This window comes from Anguilla anguilla, chromosome 6 (assembly GCF_013347855.1).
Source record: "Anguilla anguilla isolate fAngAng1 chromosome 6, fAngAng1.pri, whole genome shotgun sequence".
Lineage (NCBI taxonomy): Eukaryota > Metazoa > Chordata > Actinopteri > Anguilliformes > Anguillidae > Anguilla > Anguilla anguilla.
In genome coordinates this window covers 32079288-32091556 of record NC_049206.1, presented here as the reverse complement: position 1 = coordinate 32091556, position 12269 = coordinate 32079288, and the positions used below count along the sequence as shown (strand labels likewise).

Here is a 12269-nt window from a genome sequence, read left to right as displayed (position 1 = left end):
ACGGCTTCAGACGCTCTGCAACTAACCAGTTCACACCGCTGCAATTTTCTCTGCAACATTCTAAAACAGTTTCGTCTCGTTGCGAATCATTGATCTGAATTGGCGTTACCATTATTTACATTGCCATCAAGTTCATCAATATATTATAATGATCGGAATAAAGCCGTCTTTACACAGAGCATTAACCTGGGGTATAGGTGGAGCAGAGCCGAGTCTGATTTCTGTGTAAAGATGTCAAGCCGGAGAAAACTAAATTTTTATTTATTTTTAAATATAGGATATGATGCATAAGCAGGTATAGGGTTCTAGGGTGGCTGACATGGATAGGGATTTTATATAGTAGGACTCGGTGTAAAGCATGGAGAATAAAATATAGCTTAGGGCAGGGGTGGGCAATTATTTTTTACATGGGGCCACATGAGAACAAGAAAATATTATGGAGGGCCGGACCAAAAGGCTGGACAAAAGTCTGCATAATATTAATTGTTTTGATTAGTTGGTAAGACTGGTAAGAGTATAAGTTAAAATTGAGCAATGAAAAAGAGAGGTTGTCTTAGGAAAAATGAGATTTACTCAATAAAATTTCCTAAAATAATGGTTAACAAAATGTGAACATTTGAACAGTTTTTGATTCATTACATTAGTGACCATTTTCAGCCAAATTCAGTAAGATACATCATATTAGAAAAATAATGATGCCTACATTTGTAGTTAAAACATTTTCACTTGTCACTCATTCTGCGTTTTTCAGTTTTTTCTTGTTCAGTGAGAGAAATCTAGTCTCTGTTGGTCTTTAACAAGTGCATCAAAGTCAGGGTGAATGTTTGAGGTTGAGATGCGAAGCACAGCTGACAGATGATCATCAGTGAGAAAGGATCTGTATCTGGACTTATTAAACTTCATCACTGAGAATGTTTGTTCACATATGTAGGTAGATCCAAAGAGAACAAACATCTTCTGAGCATGTCTCCTCATGTTTGGAAACTTCTCTTGCTTAAGAGAAGAGTAGAATTGCAGCAGTGGTTGTGACTTAAAGTGCTCTGTGAGTACTGCATCAGACTGCAGGTCAATGAGTTCCAGCTGGACATCACTAGGCACATCATCCACATTGCAGGTAAATGGAGAGGAAATCAAGTGCATTTCACTCTCCATTGTTCTGAAATCTTTAAATCGCCTTGAAAACTCATCATGCAGTGCTCCTAACATGGATGAGTACCTGCGGAGGTTATCATCTGATGGTGTGACTTCTTTCAGGGTTTGCATGTGAGTAAGATTGTTGCTCTCCAGTTGCCTCGAAAGAAACTGTAACTTCGTCATGAAAGCCTTCACTAGGTTGTGCATTTCATGGATAAGCAGGTATAGGGTTCTAGGGTGGCTGACATGGATAGGGATTTTATATAGTAGGACTCGGTGTAAAGCATGGAGGATAAAATATAGCTTAGGGTGAAGGGATTTTTGAGTGTAAATCTATTGTCTGATACACACTCCGGAGCAGAAGGCGGCGGTAATTCACCAATAAGCTGTGTACCACCCGCTGTAAAACAAGAAGACGGTATATCCAATCACATGTGCATGTTGCTGTTACGTGGTCTTGGAAGAAGGTCGTTGTGATTTCAAATTCTTCGTGGGAAAATCTGGCGGCGTTCAAGAGCAGGTAAGCAGTTCTAGCTTAATGTTGCTAATGCTTTAAGTTAGTAGGTGAAATGGCGTCTGTTTGGGGCTAATTAGGGGTCCAAGCAGCGAAGCTGGTGGAACCCTATTGTATTTGTTAGGATTATTATTATTATTATTCTTATTATTATTTTTCTCCGCTAAAAGTGTCTGAGGCTCAGCAACCGTACGTACGTCGGCCAGATGGTGGCGCTATAACAAAGGGTTATGCGTAAAAGGCCATAACTCCCACAACATAAGTTAGATCAACACAAAACTTCATCGACCTATGCATCTGAACGTGCTCTACAACTTTGCCATTGGCCCCACCTATGTCCGCCATATTGTTTGCCCGCCATTTAGACTTTTTAGTTGGGGCGTGGCAGTTTTCTCCACTAAAATGTCTGAGGCTCAGCAACCATTAGTTGTAGACCCACCAAATTTGGTAGGTGGGTTCCTATGGCCCCCCACTACTCAGGCACTAAAAATCACGTACGTCGGCCAGATGGTGGCGCTATAACAAAGGGTTATGCGTAAAAGGCCATAACTCCCACACCGTAAGTTAGATCAACACAAAACTTCATCGACCTATGCATCTGAACGTGCTCTACAACTTTGCCATTGGCCCCACCTATGTCCGCCATATTGTTTGCCCGCCATTTAGACTTTTTAGTTGAGACGTGGCAGTTTTCTCCGCTAAAATGTCTGAGGCTCAGCAACCATAAGTTGTAGACCCACCAAATTTGGTAGGTGGGTTCCTATGGCCCTCCACTACTCAGACACTAAAAATCACTTATGTCGGCCAGATGGTGGCGCTATAACAAAGGATCATACTTTAAAAGGTCATAACTCCCACACCGTAAGTCAGATCAACACAAAACTTCATCGACTGATGCATCTGAATGTGCTCTACAACTTTCCTATTGGGAGCACCTATGTCCGCCATATGGTTTGCACACCATTTAGACTTTTTCATTAGGTGGGGTGCGGAAAAGCTGGAGCTCCAAATCTAAACGGTTACGACATCGAGTAAACTTCTTTATGGCAAGCGACATCCATGGCGATGCAAGTAATCCGACACCGTAGGGTCTAGTTTTTATCAGTGAAAGGACGGTCTGACCCAGAGTGCATGCTAGGATAGGCTACCAAAAGTTTTTCAGTAAAAGCTTTCTGAGAGGATGAATAATTACTTTTCTTTGGCATGGATCCATTTGAAGACAGTATCGGGTGAGTTCGTTAAGTCTTTATATCTGTCATTATGGTGAGAAAAAGCTAAAGCATTTTATTGGTAGGTTTTGAGTTTCTGTGCAAACGCGCGAAAACACGCTGGTATAATAAAACAATGACGGTAATACATATATAGTCCGCTTCGTTCCGTTGCTACCATAACATAACAGGCTGTCTTGTGTCTACAGCTGCAGTTTCTCGCTACAATTTCAAACATTGAATATTCACAAAAGACGCAATTTATGCTGTACTCTGCCAATGTCTAAATAAATAATACGCTACGGTAAAGCTTGGAGAGGATGAATCATTACTTTTCTTTGGCATGGATCCATTTGAAGACAGTATCGGGTGAGTTCGTTAAGTCTTTAAAGCTGTCATTATGCTGAGAAATAGCTAAACCATTTTATTGATAGGTTCTGAGTTTCTGTGCAAACGCGCGAAAACACGCTGGTATAATGAAACAATGACGGTAGCCCAATACATATATAGTACGCTTCGTTCCGTTGCTACCATAACATAACGACCTACAGCTGCAGTTTCTCGCTGCAATTACTAATATTGAATATAAACAAAAGACGCATTTTACGCTGTAGTCTGCCAATGTCTAAATAAATAATACGGTCCATTTGAAGACAATATCGGGTGAGTTCGTTTAGTCTTTAAATCCGTCATTGTCCTGAGAAATCGTATTCTCTATTTAATCTCTAAATTGACTGTAAGCTTAGGGTTGTAACTAGGTAGTTGTTCCGTAGGTGACTTTGTCTTAACTCGTCTTAACTATTGCTTGAATGTTCTCATAGACTGCGTTGTTGCTGTTCTTGTTTATGTTAGCGTTAATCAGTTTAACCTACTGGGTCCAAGTTGAACTATGCGGTTGTTCCCTGCACTTGGAACGGTATTTCTCTCTAGGGTTTTCGGCACACTTATTCCTGGTTATGGTTATACACTTTGTTGTACGTCGCTCTGGATAAGAGCGTCTGCCAAATGCCTGTAATGTAGGCTAATGTAATATTCCGTAGCAACAAGATAAACCCGACATTAGCTCTAAAATATGCCAATACAGCAGTGAAAACGCTGCTCACTGAATAACGAAATAAACGAGACAACGTTTTTTTAAATTATACCATGTCATTCTACATTCAATATCTGGGACTAAACTTTGAATAAATATACAATCTTACCACTGGTTTCACGCGTAGAGATGTCCCCTTTGCGTGGCCATATATTGTCTTGGACAATCCGTTTGCGAAATATACGCGCATCTGTCACGCCTGGCTCGGCTATCTTCAATAATAGCTGTGCGTAATACCACACCTGTTGCTTACGGCGTTGTCGCCCTTTTTAGTACAATTTGGCTTGATTGACAACTCATTTATTTCGTAGGTGAGAGTATAAGCTTTCTAACGATGTATAACATGTCTGATTTTGCTTTTGGAATAGCGTTTTATAGGTCAGCGTAACCAAAATGTTTCTTATCTGCCAATGTCTAAATAAATAAAACGGTAGTCTACTTTGCGCGCAGCACGCAATTCGCGAGTTGATATTAGGTCTTTTTTCAGTTTTTTCTCAATGTCGTATTTATTATTTGAAATGTGCATTCATGTGTTATTATTCTATCTATCTCTGTGGCGCTCTGAAATGTGCATTCTCTGCTAAACTGAGCAATGGATTGGAATATGTGTCTGACGTAGTGTTGCACGGTATACCAAAACTTCTGCACTTTCTCGGCACTTAAAAAAAAAAAAAAAACAAGAAAAAAAAAAGAAACGGTTCGGTATTAGAATATTCCGACGTTCGGTAGTTTTGAGTCAAATGTAAAAGCCAAGGGAAAATTGTCTCCCGCATTACTGATTGAGAGGATGAAAAGTGTAATTTGTCAGAATCTTCGCTAGAAGGCAGTAGCAACTAAGGTTGCCAAGTGAGGTGACTTGCGCTTATGCACTCAGCTCCTTGATACAGCGCAAGTTTGACTCAGTTCACTTCAGTAGCAATAGGTGTTCCAATTTGGAAATATTTTATTATAGATAGATGCTGTATTGTTATTAAAATATGCTGTTTTTAAATCTATTTAAAGGTGAAAGACCTGTTTTAAAGATATTTTAGCTTACAACTGTTTAATTTGGGAAATATATTTAACATATTTTTCTATTGTTCAGTGTTGTAACACTATAGGCCTTTGCATATTAATATGCTGAAGAGGCTTCAACTTAAAGGTTGTTAATGAACCAGGTTGTTAATAAACCATGAATTCGAAAATGAGGTCAACCCTTGTGGACATTTCGTTTCTCATCTATTAAGGTAATTTCAGTATCGTTAGGTACCGAGTATCGAATTAGCATCGTTTAAGTTTCAGGTATCATTTCAGTATTGAGCATCATAATACTAAACCTGGTATCAGTATCAAAGTCAAAATTTTGGTATCGTGACAACACTAGTGTGACGCCTTTTTTTAGTTGCGGCGCAGAAACACTGCAGCTGTGCATACACGCCGGACCATCTAAGTGTTACGACATGCCATCTAAGTGTTACGACATAGTAAAGGCCTTTACGGGAAGCGGACAGGACACATCCATGGCGACGTAACTAAGCCATCCGACAGCGTCTCTTAGCACAAAATTGGCCATAAGTCATCAATATTTCATACGATCATCGTGATATTCAGTAGATATGTTGGGTGTAGGCATATGATCATGAGGACAAAGCCATTTTAAAATCGCTCCATAGGGGGCGCGATGGTGCCAATGCTTGGACCCCTCCCAACACCGCTTGCGGCTTTAATTTGAGTTAGTGTTCTGTTAGATAACATATTTGCTACTTTGAGTATTTAACGCTAATAGCCCAGTGCAAATGTAATGTAAGACCAGCTAACATTACCTAGCTGATCTCGGCGATGGCCTGTTTAGTTAGCTAACAATTGAGCTAATTCGACATGTATAAACGGCTGTCCGTAAAGCACCTTTGTTTGTCCTTTTAGGTAGCGTTGTTGCCAGCGCCTCTTTTGAAAGCTAACGTATGTGGCGCTCTTTTGAAAGCTGTAATTCACCTTGTCCACGTCCTAATGAGATATTAACATGTTGGTTAAAATATGCATCATAAATATGATATAAAATAGTTGTGGTCTTCATTTGGTTTTTGGTGTTTGACAAACTGGAGCTAGCAAGCCTTTTCAAGCTAGCATTGTTGGCGCTTCTTTTGAAAGCTATTTTTGCGCTCTTTTGAAAGCATTTAGCTAAACATTATTTCCATTAGAAATACAAAAACTCAACTTTTTTTCGTCAAAATCCTCTAGCATTATTTCTCTATACCTGGTGTAATCGTGGCCTTAAAAAATTAAATAAATAGGCTTTGGCTTCGTGCCAGTGCATTGTGTAATCAATAGTAATCAAGAGTATTTCTCTGTATTTTCACCAAATACTGACTTAAATTGATTTTCTTTTGCAGAGTTCTCTACATTTGGCCCAACAGCTCAAATGGAAACTAGAGCACAAGATCAGAATGAAGGTAGTTATGGATATTAGGGTAAACGTCCCTATTAAGCCCACATACCATATAAGCCCACTTGCAACTTCTGAGTCAAATAAAAAATAAAAAAAACATCATTTTTTGCTGTGTGATGTTTTTTCAAATGAAGCTGCTTGTTACATAAATTACACTTTTTATTGAGTTATCGAAGCACGTGTGGCATGTGCCTGCTGATCCCAGAAGTTGCAAAAAAAAACTTAGGTGATTTTGGTACCCTCAGAAAATAACATTTTTTGTATATTTCTACTCCTGTTTTTGGTAAGTACTCATTTGTTATTGAAATTTAAGTGATTAGTGTTTTGAATGAGGCATATGTTAGAATATTACCTGAATAAGAAATATTGTTTCTTTTGAAATCAAAATATGAGTTTTAGCACGCTAGAAAACAGACCACATGCTGCACTAATACAGTAGCTACATAGTACGGTTCATTGCAATGACATAAAGCATGATAAGCATGTATAGTTTATATTTTTGTATGCAGTTTATATTATTATATTGTTAAATAGACAAATGTGTGTGTTAATCTTTATTTATTTTTTTAATTAACATTTTTACCTGGTGGGCTTAAAGGGGACTCTAGCAAAACAAATCACACTGTCTGGGGTGGATGTAAATGAGTATAGCTAATTACTTCTCTGCATGATCAATTTATACTTTTCATATTATGTTAGTGCACCATATATAGATTTATTTCATATAGTTGTTTTTTTTAATGTCATGCGAGTAGAATAAAATATTCTGTCTTTTAACCATAAATTCACTGATGTTCCCTTTAAGCCCATCTGTTCCCATTAAGCCCACTTTACTGTGTTTCAGTGGGGATTTTCTCCCTTTTCACCTTTGAACCATTTCCCTCCCTAATTTTGACCTCACCTGATGAATCAGCTTCATAATTCAGATAATTAATACCCATATTTAAATGTCAGTGATATTGCATAGGTCAATTCATTCTGGATAGGCCTGTGTCTTAACATAAGCAATAATTTTTTAATCTTTACTTTTCAGATGAGTTTTAGTTTAAGATGACTAAAACACAAAAGAACTACAGTTCATGTCCACGCATGATAGAAGCGCAAGTTCATCCTCTGCAAAGCAGGGCTGTAGGGACCTGGACCATTCTATTTGCGCAATCATGAGGTCATTGAAAATCTGTACAAAAACAAGATGAAAGCCATGAAAGACTTGTTAGCGTAAGACAAAGACAACCACAACGTGGGCAAAAGATTGAAACAAACCAATAAAATCAAGCTTAGACCACCCTATAACCTATGTTATGTTACACTACTAAGATGGAGCATGGAGCAAATGATAGCCTTACTAAAACGATACAATCACCTCAAAGAGCATAGGCCTACGTTTAGTCTAGGAGAAAGTAGAAATTGCAGAAACGTTGAAATCTTTTTTGTTTATTTTGTTTAAGTTATAGGCTAATGATACATGAGCTTCAAGATGTTATGACTGTCTCCTCATAATGAACTGTGTTTTAATGTTACTGAACTGAATGGTTCTAAAATGTGTTTTTACTATGTTTTCAAACTACTATCCTAAATGTGATTAACATTTGAAAATAAATTAAAGTTATTGTTTAATTGTAAATCCTGAAATTGACTCATTTACTATCCTTAGAACATTAGTATTGAACCTGAAATTGTTTTTCGTTCAGTCAGTCGGTCTTCAGAAATTTTCATAACACCTGCACTTTCAACCAGCTGGCTGGACCAGAAATTTTGGCCAATTTCAAATGCCAACAGCACATGATAGGATAGATAAACAGACAAAATGACAACACGTATTGAAAGATGAAGTATTGAAGAGCAATTTCCACTATAGTTTTGATTTTGTTCGTAAATAGTTTTTTTGGCTACATTCCAAAGAAGACATATTGTAAGTTTAGCTTTTTCTGTGTTGACAACACAGCAAAAAGGCTGGTCGTGCCTATTTCAAATGCCATTTGCAGGCCATAGGATAGGAGTGGAGACAAAATGAAAATAGCTATTGAGAGCTAAGAGATTACAGATTTGAATAGAAGTTTGTATTAAGATTTTTTAAATGTATATTTATTTATCAACAAATCATGAAGTGGGCTTATTTGGAACACCCATGGGCTTAAAGGGTACGTTAGGTTCCCATTAAGCCCATGCCAGACTTTTGACATATTTTGACAAATTAAACAATAAAAACATTAGAATTTGGTATAAACGAATTATTGGCACTTCAAATGGAGATTAGACTTTCATTTTAACTAAAATGTTCTCACTTAAATTGGGGCAGTATACATTAAAAAATGTCTGAAAAGCGGACTTGGTGGGCTTAATAGGGACATTTACCCTATATGGAAACAGCTCTTTGCTCATTGACCGTTTGTCGTTGTCAAAACACAATTACGATTTTAGCCTGCTGCGTGTGTTACTCAATGTATTTTTCTTACTTGGTCCAATTTCATATCCTTTCAGCTCCCACACATGGCCTTATGACTGTTGCCCCAGTGAAGAACCCGAGGTCCAGCCTTCCCCACTCAAGACATGCCTGAGACAAGAGTGACTGTATTCCAAGTTGATCCAAGGTGATCCTAACTTAAATGTAGTTCACCGCTTGAAAAAGACAAAAATACTCAACACTATTAACGTTGAAATCATTGGTCTATGGTTATTACTGTCCTGAAACCCTTCACCCTTTTTGTTTTTGTATCTAGTTTGTCTCATCTTCTGTACCATAATTATGCTTGCACATATTGCCTACCTAGAAATGTAACTTGAACCTGATCTCAATGGTATTCTATACAATGACAATAAAGGCTTTCTATTCTATTTGGGCTTTATGTGTACATTTTTTATTGCTGCACTTAAAGTATCTTAAATTTTGAAGAATTACAGAAGCAATGGCATTTCATTGGTAGGATAGAATGGAGATGAAAATGTATGGTCAGGGTTTAGTAAGTAAGTGACCAATCCGCAACGTTGTGGAAAGGTAAATAACGTAATAAAGAAGTTTAAACAACGTGTCGGCGACGTAAATCTATAACGTTACGACGGATGACTGCCTGGCGACGTAATCACAACTTCGGGGTAAGGTTATTCTATTACATTGTCAAACGTAAAGTTGTAAGGACGTAACTGTTACGTATCCACAACGTTGTTTTGCGACGTCGCAGCGACGGGGTGCTGGTCTTACGTTTTTACGGTAATACTACGTAAATTGAGACGTAACGCGGACGTTACGAGACCAATAGATGATGTTGATAGTACGTCGCCACAACCACATTTTGTTAGTAGGGATAGTTGGCGTGGCCCAGGTGCCAACTGACTGACGTCACACAGGCGAAACTGGTTGGATCCGGTTGGATCTCTGGGAAGTGAGGTCCAAAAACACACTTGCAATTACTGCTTTTCGCCTTTGGTACCGCCAAAGAGAACGAAACGGAAATCTTCGAGATTGTAACTTCAAAGAAAACGCCAATTCGCGTTTAAGGGTTCTTGGACATTTCTGAACGTGACGTGTTGAACCAGTGCGTTGTAATTTGGCGCTCCGCCTGTGTGTATTTGGCAAGTGCGCTAGCAGTAAAAATAAAAGGGAAAGTAAATTATGGGTCAGAGCAACTAATTAATACGGTGATGTTTATAAAAAAGTATTTAGCCATGTGTATGGTTAATTTAATGAAGAGTAATGAGACGCACAAAGAAATGAATCACATAAATGTGTAATTGGAGCAGTTTATGATCACAACTATATGTAAATGCACAAAGAGTGAATATGTAATCCGCTTTTTGGCCTATTCAGGCCGGGTCTTTTCCTTTCTCCCTGTTTGTGTTAGATTCGACATCTTTGGAGGAAAGTGGATTTCTTCTGCTGCTTCTCTGCGCTACTACAGTGGTGGTAGAGTTCAGCAGTTGTGGCGAGCCAAGCTAATTGATGGGACGATTCTGAAAGATCTGAACTGTTGCTTTCATCTGAAATCCTGGTAGGACTGATCATTGCCAGAACACTGAAGGACACATTTAATAGACTGTATATTTTCATTCCCTTCATTGGACTGAAAAAAATGGAATCACTGTTTCATTGGTTGAAGTTACTTTTATTGCTCTGTTGATTGATATTGATGTTTGGGGAATTGATACTATTTCTTTTAAAAGGTATTTTGATACATACACCAATGAAGATCTTTTGATGTATATACATTGAGGTTAAAATGTGTTTTGCTAATACACAAAAAGGGGTTTAGCTCATGAAAAAAAAACAGCGTGTGAGTTAAACTAGTTGGGTAGGTTAACTCTAGGCCAACCGTCAATATAGCATAATTTAGATTCTAAATACATTTAAAACTAAGCAACCACTAACTACGGTCTACTTAAGTGATTGGTTGGTTATACACCGAGTGATTTCATTCAAGAAAGGAAGCATATATACTCTGTACTCTCGTATGGGGATGGGACGACATGAAAACAATTTTCAACTGTCCACCACGTTTTGGCAATGTTCCAACTCTCACGTCATCACTGTTACATGTTCACAAAATCTATTACACTACCATCTAACGCTTACATTATAGTGTGAAATATCCACATTATATAACACCGCTAACTCAGTTAACTATTTAAAGATACTCAGTTTCAAAAATAACGTATATAACCGAACTATTTTGAGCAGTAATACTTACATAGCAATGATGAAATCTCATCTATGTTCAGTAGATGGAGACAGACGGTATCAGTGATACTGTTCTATTCGCTTCTGTTTTACTCCAGAAAATGATGTCAGCTAGGTCTATCAAAGAACTTTTTGATAGATAAAAAAATGTAAATGATGATATTAAAGTAAATTAAATGTATATATATAAACACCATATTCAAGTGGTGTGACTTAAAAATAACTCCATGTTCCTTTCTTTTCCAGCCATCTATAAAAAAAATACATTTTCCAGTTTCAAACATGTATTTTTATGAATATTATTATTGTTATTAATTTATTATTTCTTAGTATCTATTCTCAGTAAATGAATTATATTTTCTTATTTTATTCCTACTACATGATCTCAAAGAGTAAGACTTTATCTAGCGGAGCTAATGAGTGAATCAAGTGTAACGTTAGATGAAACTAAATTGATTGGATGAAATACGTAACGTGAGGCTTGTCCATAAGAATTTGGTGGTGAAAAAAACTACAATGCGCTTTCGTGCAGGTTACCCGCGCTAAGTGTTGGTTGATTCACTTCTCCAACAGCAATCCTTCTCTCATGTTATCACGACAAAGCTAGATAAACATGGCTTAAAATGATCCATGTTAGAAGTGTTTTATCGGCGTTTTTACTGTCTGGTTAGCTTGCTACGATGACGCGTGACTAGATGACACACTCGCTTGCAATAACGCGTTGGCTATTGACACAGCATCATATAGTAGCTAATATCATTATCTCAGATAAAAAAAACAAATGTGTGATTCATTCAATCACCATTTTATTTTGGCTGGTTATTTATTTGAGAATACAGGGATGTCCTCTGGAAATGTAGATCCTATGCTGCTTGTGCGCTCACTGCCACTTCATAAAGGCTTGCTAGCCAGCTAGCTTGCTAAAGTGAACCAATGTTAGCTAGCTCGCTCGCTTGATAATGAGGATTGATAAACATAGTGGTTGTATGAACGCATTTAATTTTAAACTTTTACTAAATATACATACCTTTATTGCGGCAGTCAAATCTGTGCAGACAAGTCTTGCAATGGAGAATATTGGATGAGGCACGGGTGACACACCTTATTACAGAAGTAGCGCGTCAGCTGCTGCAGTTCACACTTCTAGCTATTTGCACAGCTAACGCTAGCTACCGGATCATGTCAAGAAAGGCAACATTAGTTTAGACAGAGTTGCGCACAGT

General features: G+C 37.8%; 1 protein-coding gene and 1 long non-coding RNA gene across 4 annotated transcripts in view; one reads left to right on the top strand and one right to left on the bottom strand.

Annotated features, from left to right (window-relative positions):
- Positions 1-12269, bottom strand: part of LOC118229847 — a 77278-nt gene that overhangs the window by 30127 nt on the left and 34882 nt on the right. The gene's annotated exons all lie outside the window — the stretch shown is intronic.
- On the top strand, positions 1629-10872 carry LOC118229854. Of its 3 annotated transcripts, none has more exons than XR_004765749.1 (4): positions 1629-1654; positions 6319-6378; positions 8856-8965; positions 10214-10872. It is a non-coding gene; the product is annotated as an uncharacterized LOC118229854 (long non-coding RNA). The 3 variants fall into 3 exon arrangements; XR_004765748.1 differs by having other exon boundaries at positions 10180-10872; XR_004765747.1 differs by lacking the exon at positions 10214-10872 and having other exon boundaries at positions 8856-9209.